A 17,864-nucleotide genomic window follows, 5' to 3' on the forward strand; every position below is an offset into this window, starting at 1 on the left:
CCCAGAGCGAGAGACCCCCCCCCGAGACCCACCGACCCCCCCCAGAGAGAGAGCCCCCCCCAGACCCACCGACCCCCCCCCCAGAGAGAGAGACCCCCCCCCAGACCCACTGACCCTCCCAGACCCACCGACCCCCCCAGAGCGAGAGACCCCCCCCCAAGACCCACTGACCCTCCCAGACCCACCAACCCCCCCAGAGCGAGAGACCCCCCCGACACCCACTGACCCCCCCCCCGAGACCCACCGACCCCCCCCAGAGAGAGAGACCCCCCCAGACCCACCGACCCCCCCCAGAGCGAGAGACCCCCCCCGAGACCCACCGACCCCCCCCAGACCCACCGACCCCCCCAGAGCGAGAGACCCCCCCCCCGAGACCCACTGACCCCCCCCCAGAGCGAGAGACCCCCCCCGAGACCCACTGACCCCCCCCAGAGCGAGAGACCCCCCCCGAGACCCACTGACCCCCTCCCAGAGCGAGAGACCCCCCCCAGACCCACTGACCCCCCCAGAGCGAGAGACCCCCCCGAGACCCACTGACCCCCCCAGAGCGAGAGACCCCCCCGAGATTCACTGACCCCCCCTCCCAGACCCACCGACCCCCCCAGAGCGAGAGACCCCCCCGAGTCCCACCGACCCCCCCAGAGCGAGAGACCCCCCCCAGAACAACTTACCCCCTCCCAGACCCACCGACCCCCCCAGAGCGAGAGACCCCCCCGAGACCCACCGACCCCCCCCCCAGAGCGAGAGACCCCCCCCGAGACCCACCGACCCCCCAGAGCGAGAGACCCCCCCAGACCCACCGACCCCCCCCAGAGCGAGAGACCCAACCCCCGAGACCCACCGAACCCCCCCAGAGCCACCGAACCCCCCCCCAGACCCACTGACCCCCTCCCAGAGCGAGAGACCCCCCCAGACCCACCGACCCCCCCCAGAGCGAGAGACCCCCCCCAGACCCACTGACCCCCCCAGAGCGAGAGACCCCCCCGAGACCCACCGACCCCCCCAGACCGAGAGACCCCCCCCAGACCCACCGACCCCCCCAGAGCGAGAGACCCCCCCCGAGACCCACTGACCCCCCCCCAGAGCGAGAGACCCCCCCCGAGACCCACTGACCCCCCCAGAGCGAGAGACCCCCCCCCCGAGACCCACTGACCCCCCCCAGAGCGATAGACCCCCCTCCCGAGACCCACTGACCCCCTCCCAGAGCGAGAGACCCCCCCCAGACCCACTGACCCCCCAGAGCGAGAGACCCCCCCGAGACCCACCGACCCCCCCCCAGAGCGAGAGACCCCCCCCAGACCCACCGACCCCCCCAGAGCGAGAGACCCCCCCAGACCCACCGACCCCCCCCAGAGCGAGAGACCCCCCCCCAGACCCACTGACCCCCCCCAGAGCGAGAGACCCCCCCGAGACTCACTGACCCCCCCTCCCAGACCCACCGACCCCCCCAGAGCGAGGGACCCTCCCCCGAGACCACCGACCCCCCCAGAGCGAGAGACCCCCCCCAGACCCACTGACCCCCTCCCAGACCCACCGACCCCCCCAGAGCGAGAGACCCCCCCCCGAGACCCACCGACCCCCCCAGAGCGAGAGACCCCCCCCGGAGACCCACTGACCCCCTCTCCGAGTGTCTAAACCTCCATCGATCACTCTCCGAGTGTCGGACCCTCCATTGATCTGTCTCTGACCCTCCATTGGTCACTCTCTAACCCTCCCTCGGTCACTCTGACCCTCCCTCGGTCACTCTGACCCTACCTCGGTCACTCTGACCCTCCCTCGGTCACTCTGACCTTCCCTAAGTCACTCTGACCCTCCCTCGGTCACTCTCTGACCCTCCCTTGGTAACTCTGACCCTCCTTCGCTCACTCTCTGACCCACTTCGGTCACTCTGACCCTCCCTCGGTCACTCTCTGACCCTCCTTCAGTCACTCTCTGACCCACCCTCGGTCACTCTGACCCTCCCTCGGTCACTCTGACCTTCCCTAAGTCACTCTGACCCTCCCTCGGTCACTCTCTGACCCTCCCTTGGTAACTCTGACCCTCCCTCGGTCACTCTCTGACCCACCTCGGTCACTCTGACCCTCCCTCGGTCACTCTCTGACCCTCCCTCAGTCACTCTCTGACCCACCCTCGGTCACTCTGTGACCCTCCCTCGGTCACTCTGACCCACCCTCGGTCACTCTGACCTTCCCTAGGTCACTCTCTGACCCACACTCGGTCACTCTGACCCTCCCTCGGTCACTCTCTGACTCTCCCTCAGTCACTCTCTGACCCTCCCTCGGTCACTCTCTGACCCACCTCGGTCACTGTGACCCTCCTTCAGTCACTCTCTGACCCTCCCTCAGTCACTCTGACCCTCCCTCGGTCACTCTGTGACCCTCCCTCGGTCACTCTGTGACCTTCCCTCGGTCTGTCTCTGACCCTCCCTCGGTCACTCTGACCTTCCCTCAGTCACTCTCTGACCCACCCTCGGTCACTCTGACCTTCCCTCGGTCACTCTCTGACCCACCCTCGGTCACTCTGACCCTCCCTCGGTCACTCTCTGACCTTCCCTCGGTCACTCTGACCCTCCCTTGGTCACTCTCTGACCCTCCCTCGGTCACTCTGACCCTCCCTCGGTCACTCTCTGACTCACCTCGGTCACTCTGACCCTCCCTCGGTCACTCTCTGACCCTCCCTCGGTCACTCTCTGACCCACCCTCGGTCACTCTGACCCTCCCTCGGTCACTCTGACCTTCCCTCGGTCACTCTCTGACCCACCCTCGGTCACTCTGACCTTCCCTAGGTCACTCTCTGACCCACCCTCGGTCACTCTGACCCTCCCTCGGTCACTCTCTGACCCACCTTGGTCACTCTGACCCTCCTTCAGTTACTCTCTGACCCACCCCCGGGCACTCTCTGACCCTCCCTCGGTCACTCTGACCCTCCCTCGGTCACTCTCTGACCCTCCCTCGGTCACTCTCTGACCCACCTCAGTCACTCTGACCCTCCCTAAGTCTCCCTCTGACCCTCCCTCGGTCACTCTGACCCTCCCACGGTCACTCTCTGACCCTCCCTCGGTCACTCTGTGACCCAGCCTCGTTCACTCTGACCCTGCCTCGGTCACTCTGACTCTCCCTCGGTCACTCTCTGACCCACCCTCGGTCACTCTGACCCTCCTTCAGTCCCTCTCTGACCCTCCCTCGGTCACTCTCTGACCCACCCTCGGTCACTCTGACCTTCCCTAGGTCACTCTCTGACCCACCCTCGGTCACTCTGACCTTCCCTAGGTCACTCTCTGACCCTCCTTCAGTCACTCTCTGACCCTCCCTCCGTCACTCTCTGACCCTCCCTCGGTCACTCTCTGACCCACCCTCGGTCACTCTCTGACCCACCCTCGGTCACTCTGACCTTCCCTAGGTCACTCTGTGACCCTCCCTCAGTCACTCTGGCCCACCCTCGGTCACTCTGACCCTCCCTCGGTCACTCTCTGACCCTCCCTCGGTCACTCTCTGACCCACCCTCGGTCACTCTGACCCTCCCTCGGTCACTCTGACCTTCCCTCGGTCACTCTCTGACCCACCCTCGGTCACTCTGACCCTCCCTCGGTCACTCTGACCTTCCCTCGGTCACTCTCTGGCCCACCCTCGGTCACTCTGACCCTCCCTCGGTCACTCTCTGACCCTCCCTCGGTCACTCTCTGACCCTCCCTCAGTCACTCTCTGACCCTACCTCGGTCACTCTCTGACCCACCTCAGTCACTCTGACCCTCCCTCAGTCACTCTCTGACCCTCCCTCATGCTCCCTCTGACCCTCCCTCGGTCACTCTGACCCTCCCTCGGTCACTCTGACCCTCCCTCGGTCACTCTGTGACCCACCCTCGGTCACTCTGACCTTCCCTCGGTCACTCTCTGACCCTCCCTCGGTCAGTCTGACCCTCCCTCGGTCACTCTCTTACCTTCCCTCGGTCACTCTGACCCTCCCTCGGTCACTCTCTGCCCCTCCCCTCGGTCACTCTGAACCCCTCCCCCCCCCCAGTCACTCTGACCCTCCCTTGGTCACTCTCTGACCCCCCCTCGGTCACTCTCTGACCCTTTCTCGGTCACTCTGACCCACCCTCGGTCACTCTGACCTTCCCTAGGTCACTCTCTGACCCACCCTCGGTCACTCTGACCTTCCCTAGGTCACTCTCTGACCCTCCCTCAGTCACTCTCTGACCCTCCCTCGGTCACTCTCTGACCCACCTCGGTCACTCTGACCCTCCTTCAGTCACTCTCTGACCCTCCCTCAGTCACTCTGACCCTCCCTCGGTCACTCTCTGACCTTCCCTCGGTCACTCTGACCCTCCCTCGGTCACTCTCTGACCCTCCCCTCGGTCACTCTGAACCCCTCCCCCCCCCAGTCACTCTGACTCTCCCTTGGTCACTCTCTGACCCACCCTCGGTCACTCTCTGACCCTTCCTCGGTCACTCTGACCCACCCTCGGTCACTCTGACCTTCCCTCGGTCACTCTCTGACCCACCCTCGGTCACTCTGACCTTCCCTAGGTCACTCTGTGACCCTCCCTCAGTCACTCTGGCCCACCCTCGGTCACTCTGACCCTCCCTCGGTCACTCTCTGACCCTCCCTCGGTCACTCTCTGACCCACCCTCGGTCACTCTGACCCTCCCTCGGTCACTCTGACCTTCCCTCGGTCACTCTCTGACCCACCCTCGGTCACTCTGACCCTCCCTCGGTCACTCTGACCTTCCCTCGGTCACTCTCTGGCCCACCCTCGGTCACTCTGACCCTCCCTCGGTCACTCTCTGACCCTCCCTCGGTCACTCTCTGACCCTCCCTCAGTCACTCTCTGACCCTACCTCGGTCACTCTCTGACCCACATCAGTCACTCTGACCCTCCCTCAGTCACTCTCTGACCCTCCCTCATGCTCCCTCTGACCCTCCCTCGGTCACTCTGACCCTCCCTCGGTCACTCTGACCCTCCCTCGGTCACTCTGTGACCCACCCTCGGTCACTCTGACCTTCCCTCGGTCACTCTCTGACCCTCCCTCGGTCAGTCTGACCCTCCCTCGGTCACTCTCTTACCTTCCCTCGGTCACTCTGACCCTCCCTCGGTCACTCTCTGCCCCTCCCCTCGGTCACTCTGAACCCCTCCCCCCCCCCCAGTCACTCTGACTCTCCCTTGGTCACTCTCTGACCCCCCCTCGGTCACTCTCTGACCCTTTCTCGGTCACTCTGACCCACCCTCGGTCACTCTGACCTTCCCTAGGTCACTCTCTGACCCTCCCTCAGTCACTCTCTGACCCTCCCTCGGTCACTCTCTGACCCACCTCGGTCACTCTGACCCTCCTTCAGTCACTCTCTGACCCTCCCTCAGTCACTCTGACCCTCCCTCGGTCACTCTCTGACCTTCCCTCGGTCACTCTGACCCTCCCTCGGTCACTCTCTGACCCTCCCCTCGGTCACTCTGAACCCCTCCCCCCCCCCCCCCAGTCACTCTGACTCTCCCTTGGTCACTCTCTGACCCACCCTCGGTCACTCTCTGACCCTTCCTCGGTCACTCTGACCCACCCTCGGTCACTCTAACCTTCCCTCGGTCACTCTCTGACCCTCCCTCGGTCACTCTGACCCTCCCTCGGTCACTCTCTGACCTTCCCTCGGTCACTCTGACCTTCCCTCGATCACTCTCTGACCCTCCCTCGGTCACTCTGACCCTCCCTCGGTCACTCTCTGACCCTCCCTCGGTCACTCTCTGACCCTCCCTCGTCACTCTGACCCTCACTCGGTCACTCTCTGACCCACCTCGGTCACTCTGACCCTCCCTCAGTCACTCTCTGACCCTATCTTGGTCACTCTCTGGCCCACCCTCGGTCACTCTGACCCTCCCTCGGTCACTCTCTGACCCTCCCTCGGTCACTCTCTGACCCTCCCTCAGTCACTCTCTGACCCTACCTCGGTCACTCTCTGACCCACCTCAGTCACTCTGACCCTCCCTCAGTCACTCTCTGACCCTCCCTCATGCTCCCTCTGACCCTCCCTCGGTCACTCTGACCCTCCCTCGGTCACTCTGACCCTCCCTCGGTCACTCTGTGACCCACCCTCGGTCACTCTGACCTTCCCTCGGTCACTCTCTGACCCTCCCTCGGTCAGTCTGACCCTCCCTCGGTCACTCTCTTACCTTCCCTCGGTCACTCTGACCCTCCCTCGGTCACTCTCTGCCCCTCCCCTCGGTCACTCTGAACCCCTCCCCCCCCCAGTCACTCTGACTCTCCCTTGGTCACTCTCTGACCCCCCCTCGGTCACTCTCTGACCCTTTCTCGGTCACTCTGACCCACCCTCGGTCACTCTGACCTTCCCTAGGTCACTCTCTGACCCACCCTCGGTCACTCTGACCTTCCCTAGGTCACTCTCTGACCCTCCCTCAGTCACTCTCTGACCCTCCCTCGGTCACTCTCTGACCCACCTCGGTCACTCTGACCCTCCTTCAGTCACTCTCTGACCCTCCCTCAGTCACTCTGACCCTCCCTCGGTCACTCTCTGACCTTCCCTCGGTCACTCTGACCCTCCCTCGGTCACTCTCTGACCCTCCCCTCGGTCACTCTGAACCCGTCCCCCCCCCCAGTCACTCTGACTCTCCCTTGGTCACTCTCTGACCCACCCTCGGTCACTCTCTGACCCTTCCTCGGTCACTCTGACCCACCCTCGGTCACTCTGACCTTCCCTCGGTCACTCTCTGACCCTCCCTCGGTCACTCTGACCCTCCCTCGGTCACTCTCTGACCTTCCCTCGGTCACTCTGACCTTCCCTCGATCACTCTCTGACCCTCCCTCGGTCACTCTGACCCTCCCTCGGTCACTCTCTGACCCTCCCTCGGTCACTCTCTGACCCTCCCTCGTCACTCTGACCCTCCCTCGGTCACTCTCTGACCCACCTCGGTCACTCTGACCCTCCCTCAGTCACTCTCTGACCCTCCCTCGGTCACTCTCTGACCCACCCTCGGTCACTCTGACCCTCCCTCGGTCACTCTGACCCTCCCTCGGTCACTCTCTGACCCTCCCTCGGTCACTCTGACCCTCCCTCGGTCACTCTGTGACCCACCCTCGGTCACTCTGACCTTCCCTCGGTCACTCTCTGACCCTCCCTCGGTCACTCTGACCCTCCCTCGGTCACTCTCTGACCTTCCCTCGGTCACTCTGACCCTCCCTCGGTCACTCTCTGACCCTCCCCTCGGTCACTCTGAACCCCTCCCCCCCCCAGTCACTCTGACTCTCCCTTGGTCACTCTCTGACCCCCCCTCGGTCACTCTCTGACACTTCCTCGGTCACTCTGACCCACCCTCGGTCACTCTGACCTTCCCTAGGTCACTCTCTGACCCACCCTCGGTCACTCTGACCTTCCCTAGGTCACTCTCTGACCCTCCCTCAGTCACTCTCTGACCCTCCCTCGGTCACTCTCTGACCCACCTCGGTCACTCTGACCCTCCTTCAGTCACTCTCTGACCCTCCCTCAGTCACTCTGACCCTCCCTCGGTCACTCTGTGACCTTCCCTCGGTCTGTCTCTGACCCTCCCTCGGTCACTCTGACCTTCCCTCGGTCACTCTCTGACCCACCCTCGGTCACTCTGACCTTCCCTCGGTCACTCTCTGACCCTCCCTCGGTCACTCTGACCCTCCCTCGGTCACTCTCTGACCTTCCCTCGGTCACTCTGACCTTCCCTCGATCACTCTCTGACCCTCCCTCGGTCACTCTGACCCTCCCTCGGTCACTCTCTGACCCTCCCTCGGTCACTCTCTGACCCTCCCTCGTCACTCTGACCTTCCCTCGGTCACTCTCTGACCCACCTCGGTCACTCTGACCCTCCCTCGGTCACTCTCTGACCCTCCCTCGGTCACTCTCTGACCCACCCTCGGTCACTCTGACCCTCCCTCGGTCACTCTGACCTTCCCTCGGTCACTCTCTGACCCACCCTCGGTCACTCTGACCCTCCCTCGGTCACTCTGACCTTCCCTCGGTCACTCTCTGACCCACCCTCGGTCACTCTGACCTTCCCTAGGTCACTCTCTGACCCACCCTCGGTCACTCTGACCCTCCCTCGGTCACTCTCTGACCCACCTTGGTCACTCTGATGCTCCTTCAGTCACTCTCTGACCCTCCCTCGGTCACTCTCTGGCCCTCCCTCAGTCACTCTGACCCTCCCTCAGTCACTCTCTGACCCTCCCTCAGTCTCCCTCTGACCCTCCCTCGGTCACTCTGTCCCTCCCTCGGTCACTCTCTGACCCTCCCACGGTCTCTCTGACCCTCCCTCGGTCACTCTGTGACCCACCCTCGGTCTCTCTGACCCACCCTCGGTCTCTCTCTGACCCTGCCTCAGTCACTCTGACCCTCCCTCGGTCACTCTCTGACCCTCCCTCGGTCACTCTCTGACCCACCCTCGGTCACTCTGACCCACCCTCGGTCACTCTGACCCACCCTCGGTCACTCTGACCTTCCCTCGGTCACTCTGACCCACCCTCGGTCACTCTCTGGCCCTCCGTCGGTCACTCTGACCCTCCCTCGTTCACTCTCTGACCCTCCCTCGTTCACTCTGACCCTCCCTCGGTCACTCTCTGACCCTCCCTCGGTCACTCTCTGACCCACGCCGGTCCCTCTGACCCTCCCTCAGTCGCTCTGACCCTCCCTCGGTCACTCTGACCCACCCTCGGTCACTCTGGCCCTCCCTCGGTCACTCTGACCATCCCTTGGTCACTCTCTGACCCACCCTCGGTCACTCTGACCCTCCCTCGGTCACTCTGACCCACCCTCGGTCACTCTGACCATCCCTCGGTCACTCTCTGACCCTCCCTCGGTCACTCTGACCCTCTCTCGGTCACTCTCTGACCCTCCCTCGGTCACTCTAACCCTCCCTCGGTCACTCTCTGACCCACCCTCCGTCACTCTGACCCTCCCTCCGTCACTCTGACCCTCCCTCGGTCACTCTCTGACCCACCCTCGGTCACTCTGACCCTCCCTCGGTCACTCTGACCTTCCCTCGGTCACTCTCTGACCCACCCTCGGCCACTCTGACCTTCCCTCGGTCACTCTGACCCACCCTCGGTCACTCTGACCCTCCCTCGGTCACACTCTGACCCTCCCTCGGTCACTCTGACCCACCCTCGGTCACTCTGACCCACCCTTGGTCACTCTGACCCACCCTCGGTCACTCTGACCCACCCTCGGTCACTCTGACCCTCCTTCGGTCACTCTCTGACCCTCCGTCGGTCACCCAGACCCTCCCTCGTTCACTCTCTGACCCTCCCTCGTTCACTCTCTGACCCTCCCTCGGTCACTCTGACCCTCGCTCGGTCACTCTCTGACCCTCCCTCGGTCACTCTGACCCTCCCTCGGTCACTCTCTGACCCACCCTCGGTCACTCTGACCCTCCCTCAGTCACTCTGACCCTCCCTCGGTCACTCTCTGACCCACCCTCGGTCACTCTGGCCCTCCCTCGGTCACTCTGACCCTCCCTCGGTCACTCTCTGACCCACCCTCGGTCACTCTGACCCTCCCCCGGTCACTCTCTGACCCTCCTTTGGTCACTCTGACCCTCCCTCGGTCACTCTCTGACCCTCCCTCGGTCACTCTGACCCTCCCTCGGTCACTCTGACCCACCCTTGGTCACTCTGACCCTCCCTCGGTCACTCTCTGACCCTCCGTCGGTCGCTCTGTGACCCTCCCTCAGTCACTCTGACCCACCCTCAGTCATTCTGACCCTCCCCCGGTCACTCTCTGACCCTCCCTCGGTCACTCTGACCATCCCTCGGTCACTCTCTGACCCTCCCTCGGTCACTCTGACCCACTCTCGGTCTCTCTCTGACCCTGCCTCGGTCACTCTGACCCTCCCTCGGTCACTCTCTGACCCTCCCTCGGTCACTCTGTGACCCTCCCTCAGTCACTCTGACCCACCCTCGGTCACTCTGACCCTCCCTCAGTCACTCTCTGACCCACCCTCGGTCACTCTGACCCTCCCTCGGTCACTCTGACCCTCCCTCGGTCACTCTCTGACCCACCCTCGGTCACTCTGACCCCCACCCTCGGTCACTCTGACCCACCCTCGGTCACTCTGACCCTCCCTCGGTCACTCTCTAACCCTCCCTCGGTCACTCTGACCCTCCCTCGGTCACTCTGACCCTCCCTCGGTCACTCTGTGACCCTCCCTCAGTCACTCTGACCCACCCTCGGTCACTCTGACCCTCCCTCGATCACTCTCTGACCCACCCTCGGTCACTCTCTGACCCACCCTCGGTCACTCTGACCCTCCCTCAGTCACTCTCTGACCCACCCTCGGTCACTCTCTGACCCTCCCTCGGTCACTCTGTGACCCACCCTTGGTCACTCTCTGACCCACCCTCGGTCACTCTGACCCTCCCTCAGTCACTCTGTGACCCACCCTTGGTCACTCTCTGACCCACCCTCGGTCACTCTCTGACCCACCCTCAGTCACTCTGACCCTCCCTCGGTCACTCTGACCCTCCCTCGGTCACTCTCTGACCCTCCCTCGGTCACTCTGTGACCCACCCTTGGTCACTCTCTGACCCACCCTCGGTCACTCTCTGACCCACCCTCAGTCACTCTGACCCTCCCTCGATCACTCTCTGACCCACCCTCGGTCACTCTGACCCTCCCTCGGTCACTCTCTGACCCACCCTCGGTCACTCTGACCCTCCCTCGGTCACTCTCTGACCCTCCCTCGGTCACTCTGACCCACCCTCGGTCACTCTCTGACCCTCCCTCGGTCACTCTCTGACCCTCCCTCGGTCACTCTCTGACCCACCCTCGGTCACTCTGACCCTCCCTCGGTCACTCTCTGACCCTCCCTCGGTCACTCTGACCCTCCCTCGGTCACTCTCTGACCCTCCCTCGGTCACTCTCTGACCCACCCTCGGTCACTCTGACCCTCCCTCGGTCACTCTCTGACCCTCCCTCGGTCACTCTGACCCACCCTCGGTCACTCTCTGACCCTCCCTCGGTCACTCTGACCCTCCCTCGGTCACTCTCTGACCCTCCCTCGGTCACTCTGACCCTCTCTCGGTCACTCTCTGACCCTCCCTCGGTCACTCTGTGAGTTTTGAACCCTCTAACTGTGAGCCTATCTCTCTGCAGTACCTCAGGTGTTGAAAAGCTGCTCTGAGTTCATCGAGGAATATGGAATCGTCGATGGGATTTACCGGGTGTCTGGAATCTCATCCAACATCCAGAAACTACGGTAAAGACCCTCAACCATCTCCTCAGTCTGCTCTGCCCGTCCTTCACCCTGGGAGGGGCTTTCAGTGAGTCTGACCTGGCTCCCTCAACGTTACTGTGCCCCGCGTGAAGGGTGAGGCTGGGATAGAAGGAAGGGGGAACACGTTAAATACACCAGGCAGGGAACAAGGGGAGAAGTGACAAACTAAACTGCGGAACTTTCAACACAACAGGCCTGACAGGTTAGGCAAATGGCTGTCAGGGTGTTTATGGGTGAATGGGACTGGGATGTCAGAGCGATTATAGGAACGTGGCTCAGGGATGGACAGGATTAGCAGCTCAATCGGTCTGGGACACAGATACTGTCGGGAGGATAGAAGGGGAGACGGGAGAGGGGAGGGAGTGGTGCTTTTGATTAGGGAGAATCTCACAGCAGTAGGGAGTGAGGATATTCCTGGGGGATAGTCCAGTGTGGTTATATGGATAGAACCGAGAAATAACCAAGAGATCACTTTGATGGGATTGTATTATAGGAGCTGCCAGTCGTTCAGCGGGAGATTAACAGCAGGAACAAACATTTAGTTGGAATGGCAGAGTAATAGGGTTGTGAATGTCAGGGATTTTAACTTTCCTAACGTCTGCCACAGTGTTCAGGGCTTGGATGAAGTTAAATTTGTTAAGTGCTTTCAAGAAAATTGTCTCAGTCAAGACGTTCGATGACCTGACTGGGGAAAGGGCGCAAAACCTGACCTGGTCTTGGGGAATAAGGCAGGAGTAAGGATCTGCAGGGTTTCTGGGGCTAGTCACAATGAGTCACGGTGAGTCACAGTCAGGAAGCCAAATGGCATTTATTATTTCGAGGGAACTTGAACATAAAAGCAGGGAGGTCCTTCTTGAGGCTCTGGTCAGACCACATTCGGAGGATTGGGCGCAATTTTGGGCCCCATATCTCGGGGAGGATGGACTGGCCCTGGAGTGGGTCCAGAGGAGGGTCACGAGAAGGGGCCCAGCAATGAAAGGGTTAACATAGCGGGGGAGGTGTAATTCAAACTTACAGAATACTGAATGGCCGGGACAGAGGGGATGTTGGGAAGGTGTTTCCATTGGTCGGAGAGACTCGGACCCGAGGGCACAGCCTTCGAGTAAAGGGAAGACCCTTTAGAACAGAGATAAGGAGAAATCTCTTCAGCCAGAGATTAGGGAATCCATGGGATTCACTGTCACAGAGGGCTGTGGGGGGCCTGGTCATTGAGGATATTTAACACAGAGATAGATAGGTTCCTGAGAAACAAGGGGGTCAAGGGTTACGGGGAGAATGGGGTTGAGAAACTGATCAGCCAGGATTGAATGGTGGAGCAGACTGGATGGGCCGAATGGCCTAATTTCTGCCCCTGTGTCTACGGCCTTAATTCCATTAATTTTAAAATAGTTATGGAGAAGGATGCGCCTGGTCACAAGCGAAAGTTCTACACTGGGGCAAGGCCAACTCTCATGGTGTAGGATGGGAACTTGCAAAAGTAGATTGGGGGAGGCAGGGGAGGGGAGGGGAGGGACTCAACAGCCTCACGATATTGAGGGTTCAGGGCCAGCATGTTCCTGTTAGAGTGAAGGGTAAGGTCGGCACGGTAGGGAAACCCTGGATGGTTCGAGATATCGATGCTGAGGGGGGGGGTATTGGTGTCGGACTGGGGTGGACCAAGACCCAGAGACGGTGTGACTCCAGGTTACAGTCCAACTGGTTTAATTGAAATCCCAAGCCTTCAGAGAGCAGGCCCCTCATCAGGTGATGTGAGGGGGGAACCACAGAGGTCCAAAACACCATCCAAGTGGAGTGAGTGGAGTGGAGGTGATTGAGAGCGTTAGACAGCAGCACCCAAGGAGCGAGGGGAATCGACGTTTCGGGAATGAGCCCTTCTTCAGGAATCATGCCCGATTCTCCTGCTCCCTGGATGCTGCCTGACCTGCTGCGCTTTTCCAGCAACACATTTTTCAGCTCTGATCCCCAGCATCTGCAGACCTCACTTTCTCCCAGTGTCAACAGCTGAAGGGGACAACCGATAATCCGACTAAACGAGGCAGAGAGAGAGATCATTACTAAAGGTTAAAAAGGAGGTGGTGCTGGAGGCGAACCAGATGTCTGGAATGACATGGAACACCAACGCGGAGAAACCCATCAGGTCCAGCAGCAGCTGGTGGGAATCCCAGAGGAAGGGTTAGTGGGCCCGAAGTGTTATCTCTGGTCAAGATGGGAAGGTTCTGGGGAGTGCTGTTGAACAGAGAGAGAGCTAAGGGCTCAGGTTCATAGCTCCTTGAAAGTGGAGTCCCAGGTCGATAGGATAGTGAAGGCAGCGTTTGGTATGGTCTCCTTTATTGGTCAGAGTATTGAGTACAGGAGTTGGGAGGGTCATGTTGGGGCTGTACAGGACATTGGTTAGGGGCCACTGTTGGAATATTGTGTGTAATTCTGGTCTCCTTCCTATCGGAAAGAGTGCACAAAGGAATTCCAAGGATATTACCAAGACTGGAGGGATTGAGTTATAAGGAAAGGTTGGACAGGCTGGGACACTTTTTTTCCCTGGAGCGTCGGAGGCTGAGGGGTGACCTTATAGAGGTTTATAAAATCATGAGGGACATGGATAGGGTAAATAGACAAGGTCTTTTCCCTGGGGGTGGGGGAGCCCAGAACTAGAGGGGCATAGGTTTAGGGTGAGAGGGGAAAGATATAAAAGAGACCAAAGATTAGATTAGATTACTTACAGTGTGGAAACAGGCCCTTCGGCCCAACAAGTCCACACTGCCCCGCCGAAGCACAACCCACCCATACCCCTACATCTACCCCTTACCTAACACTATGGGACAATTTCCCATGGCCAATTCACCTGACCTGCACATCTTTGGACTGTGGGAGGAAACCGGAGCACCCGGAGGAAACCCACGCAGACACGGGGAGAACGTGCAAACTCCACGCAGTCAGTTGCCTGAGGCTGGAACTGAACCCGGGTCTCTGGCGCTGTGAGACAGCAGTGCTAACCACTGTGCCACCGTGCCGCCCACAAAGGGGCAACGTTTTCACCCAGAGGGTGGTACGTGTATGGAATGAGCTGCCAGAGGATGGGGTGGAGGCTGGTACAATGACAGCATTTAAAAGGCATCTGGATGGGGACATGAATAGGGAGGGGTTTGGGGGGATATGGGCCGGGTGCTGGCAGGTGGGACGTGCTCAGTGTAGGATATCTGGGTCAGCACGGACAGGATGGGCCGAAGGGTCTGTGTCCATGCTGTATGACTATGACACTCCTCCCCCACTGTCACCGTGTTCCTCACTCCCTCTCCTCCAACAATGAATTACTCTGTCCTTTCTCCATCCAGGATAAACCTCTTGTTGCCTTCCACCCTCATTCCTTACCCCTCACTCCCTATCACTTTCTGCCCTTGTTTGACACTCTGTTTGATGCCTGGATCACTCTCTGACTATCTCTGAGTAATTCTCTCTCTCTCTCTCTCTCTATATCAATAACTCTGTCTCTCTCCACATCAGTGACTCACTCCCTCTCTCCATCAGTAACTCTCACTCTCTCCATCAGTAACTCTCACTCTCTCTCCATCAGTGACTCTCTCTCTCTCTCTCCATCAGTAACTCTCACTCTCTCCATCAGTAACTCTCACTCTCTCTCCATCAGTAACTCTCACTCTCTCTCCATCAGTAACTCTCACTCTCTCTCCATCAGTAACTCTCTCTCTCTCTCTCTCTCTCCATCAGTAACTCTCTCTCTCTCTCTCTCTCTCCATCAGTGACTCTCTCTCTCTCTCCATCAGTAACTCTCTCTCTCTCTCCATTAGTAACTCTCTCTCTCTCTATCAGTAACTCTCTCTCTCTCTCTCTATCAGTAACTCGCTCTCTCTCCATCAGTAACTCTCTCTCTCTCCATCAGTAACTCTCTCTCTCTCTCTCTATCAGTAACTCTCTCTCTCTCTCTCTATCAGTAACTCTCTCTCTCTCCATCAGTAACTCTCTCTCTCTCCATCAGTAACTCTCTCTCTCTCTCTATCAGTAACTCTCTCTTTCTATCAGTAACTCTCTCTCTCTACATCAGTAACTCTCTCTCTCTCCATCAGTAACTCTCTCTCTCTCTCTATCAGTAACTCTCTCTCTCTCTCTCTATCAGTAACTCTCTCTCTCTCCATCAGTAACTCTCTCTCTCTCCATCAGTAACTCTCTCTCTCTCTCTATCAGTAACTCTCTCTTTCTATCAGTAACTCTCTCTCTCTACATCAGTAACTCTCTCTCTCTACATCAGTAACTCTCTCACTCTACATCAGTAACTCTCTCTCTCTCTACATCAGTAACTCTCTCTCTCTATCAGTAACTCTCTCTTTCTATCTATCAGTAACTCTCTCTCTCTACATCAGTAACTCTCTCTTTCTATCAGTAACTCTCTCTCTCTACATCAGTAACTCTCTCTCTCTACATCAGTAACTCTCTCTCTCTCCATCAGTAACTCTCACTCTCTCTCCATCAGTAACTCTCTCTCTCTACATCAGTAACTCTCTCTCTCTCTCTCTATCAGTAACTCTCTCTTTCTATCAGTAACTCTCTCTCTCTACATCAGTAACTCTCTCTCTCTCCATCAGTAACTCTCACTCTCTCTCCATCAGTAACTCTCTCTCTCTACATCAGTAACTCTCTCTCTCTCTCTCTATCAGTAACTCTCTCTTTCTATCAGTAACTCTCTCTCTCTATCAGTAACTCTCTCTTTCTATCAGTAACTCTCTCTCTATCAGTAACTCTCTCTCTCTCTCTCTCTATCAGTAACTCTCTCTTTCTATCAGTAACTCTCTCTCTCTCCATCAGTAACTCTCTCTCTCTCTCTCCATCAGTAACTCTCTCTCTCTCTCTCCATCAGTAACTCTCTCTCTCTCTCTCTCTCTATCAGTAACTCTCTCTTTCTATCAGTAACTCTCTCTCTCTCCATCAGTAACTCTCTCTCTCTCCCTCTATCAGTAACTCTCTCTCTCTCCATCAGTAACTCTCTCTCTCCCCCCCATCAGTAACTCTCTCTCTCTCTCTCCATCAGTAACTCTCTCTCTCTCTCTCTCCATCAGTAACTCTCTCTCTCTCTCTCTCCATCAGTGACTCTCTCTCTCTCTCTCTCTCCATCAGTAACTCTCTCTCTCTCTCTCTCCATCAGTGACTCTCTCTCTCTCTCTCTCTCCATCAGTAACTCTCTCTCTCTCTCTCTCCATCAGTGACTCTCTCTCTCTCTCTCTCCATCAGTAACTCTCTCTCTCTCCATCAGTAACTCTCTCTCTCCCCCCCATCAGTAACTCTCTCTCTCTCTCTCTCCATCAGTAACTCTCTCTCTCTCTCTCTCCATCAGTAACTCTCTCTCTCTCTCTCTCCATCAGTAACTCTCTCTCTCTCTCTCTCTCCATCAGTGACTCTCTCTCTCTCTCTCTCCATCAGTAACTCTCTCTCTCTCCATCAGTAACTCTCTCTCTCTCTCTCTCCATCAGTAACTCTCTCTCTCTCTCTCTCAGTAACTCTCTCTCACTCTCTCTCCATCAGTAACTCTCTCTCTCTCTCTCTCCATCAGTAACTCTCTCTCTCACTCTCTCCATCAGTAACTCTCACTCTCTCTCCATCAGTAACTCTCACTCTCTCTCCATCAGTAACTCTCACTCTCTCTCCATCAGTAACTCTCTCTCTCTCTCTCTCTCCATCAGTAACTCTCTCTCTCTCTCTCTCTCCATCAGTGACTCTCTCTCTCTCTCTCCATCAGTAACTCTCTCTCTCTCTCCATTAGTAACTCTCTCTCTCTCTCTATCAGTAACTCTCTCTCTCTCTCTCTATCAGTAACTCTCTCTCTCTCCATCAGTAACTCTCTCTCTCTCCATCAGTAACTCTCTCTCTCTCCATCAGTAACTCTCTCTCTCTCTCTCTATCAGTAACTCTCTCTCTCTCTATCAGTAACTCTCTCTCTCTCCATCAGTAACTCTCTCTCTCTCTCTATCAGTAACTCTCTCTTTCTATCAGTAACTCTCTCTCTCTACATCAGTAACTCTCTCTCTCTCCATCAGTAACTCTCTCTCTCTCCATCAGTAACTCTCTCTCTCTCTCTATCAGTAACTCTCTCTTTCTATCAGTAACTCTCTCTCTCTATCAGTAACTCTCTCTCTCTCCATCAGTAACTCTCTCTCTCTCTCTATCAGTAACTCTCTCTCTCTCTCTCTATCAGTAACTCTCTCTCTCTCCATCAGTAACTCTCTCTCTCTCCATCAGTAACTCTCTCTCTCTCTCTATCAGTAACTCTCTCTTTCTATCAGTAACTCTCTCTCTCTACATCAGTAACTCTCTCTCTCTCCATCAGTAACTCTCTCTCTCTACATCAGTAACTCTCTCTCTCTACATCAGTAACTCTCTCTCTCTCTACATCAGTAACTCTCTCTCTCTATCAGTAACTCTCTCTTTCTATCTATCAGTAACTCTCTCTCTCTACATCAGTAACTCTCTCTTTCTATCAGTAACTCTCTCTCTCTACATCAGTAACTCTCTCTCTCTACATCAGTAACTCTCTCTCTCTCCATCAGTAACTCTCACTCTCTCTCCATCAGTAACTCTCTCTCTCTACATCAGTAACTCTCTCTCTCTCTCTCTATCAGTAACT

At 57.9% G+C, this 17,864-nt stretch overlaps 1 protein-coding gene across 1 annotated transcript in view; it reads left to right on the forward strand.

Moving 5' to 3' along the window:
- The first annotated feature begins 11,123 nt into the window (after window positions 1-11,123).
- Window positions 11,124-17,864, forward strand: part of LOC140458906 (rho GTPase-activating protein 33-like) — a 74,836-nt gene continuing 68,095 nt past the window's right edge. The window contains exon 1 of the mRNA XM_072553656.1: window positions 11,124-11,221. The gene's annotated coding sequence lies outside the window, so the exon portion shown is untranslated. The remainder of the gene's footprint in view (window positions 11,222-17,864) is intronic.

Source organism: Chiloscyllium punctatum, chromosome 34 (assembly GCF_047496795.1).
Source record: "Chiloscyllium punctatum isolate Juve2018m chromosome 34, sChiPun1.3, whole genome shotgun sequence".
Taxonomy (NCBI): domain Eukaryota; kingdom Metazoa; phylum Chordata; class Chondrichthyes; order Orectolobiformes; family Hemiscylliidae; genus Chiloscyllium; species Chiloscyllium punctatum.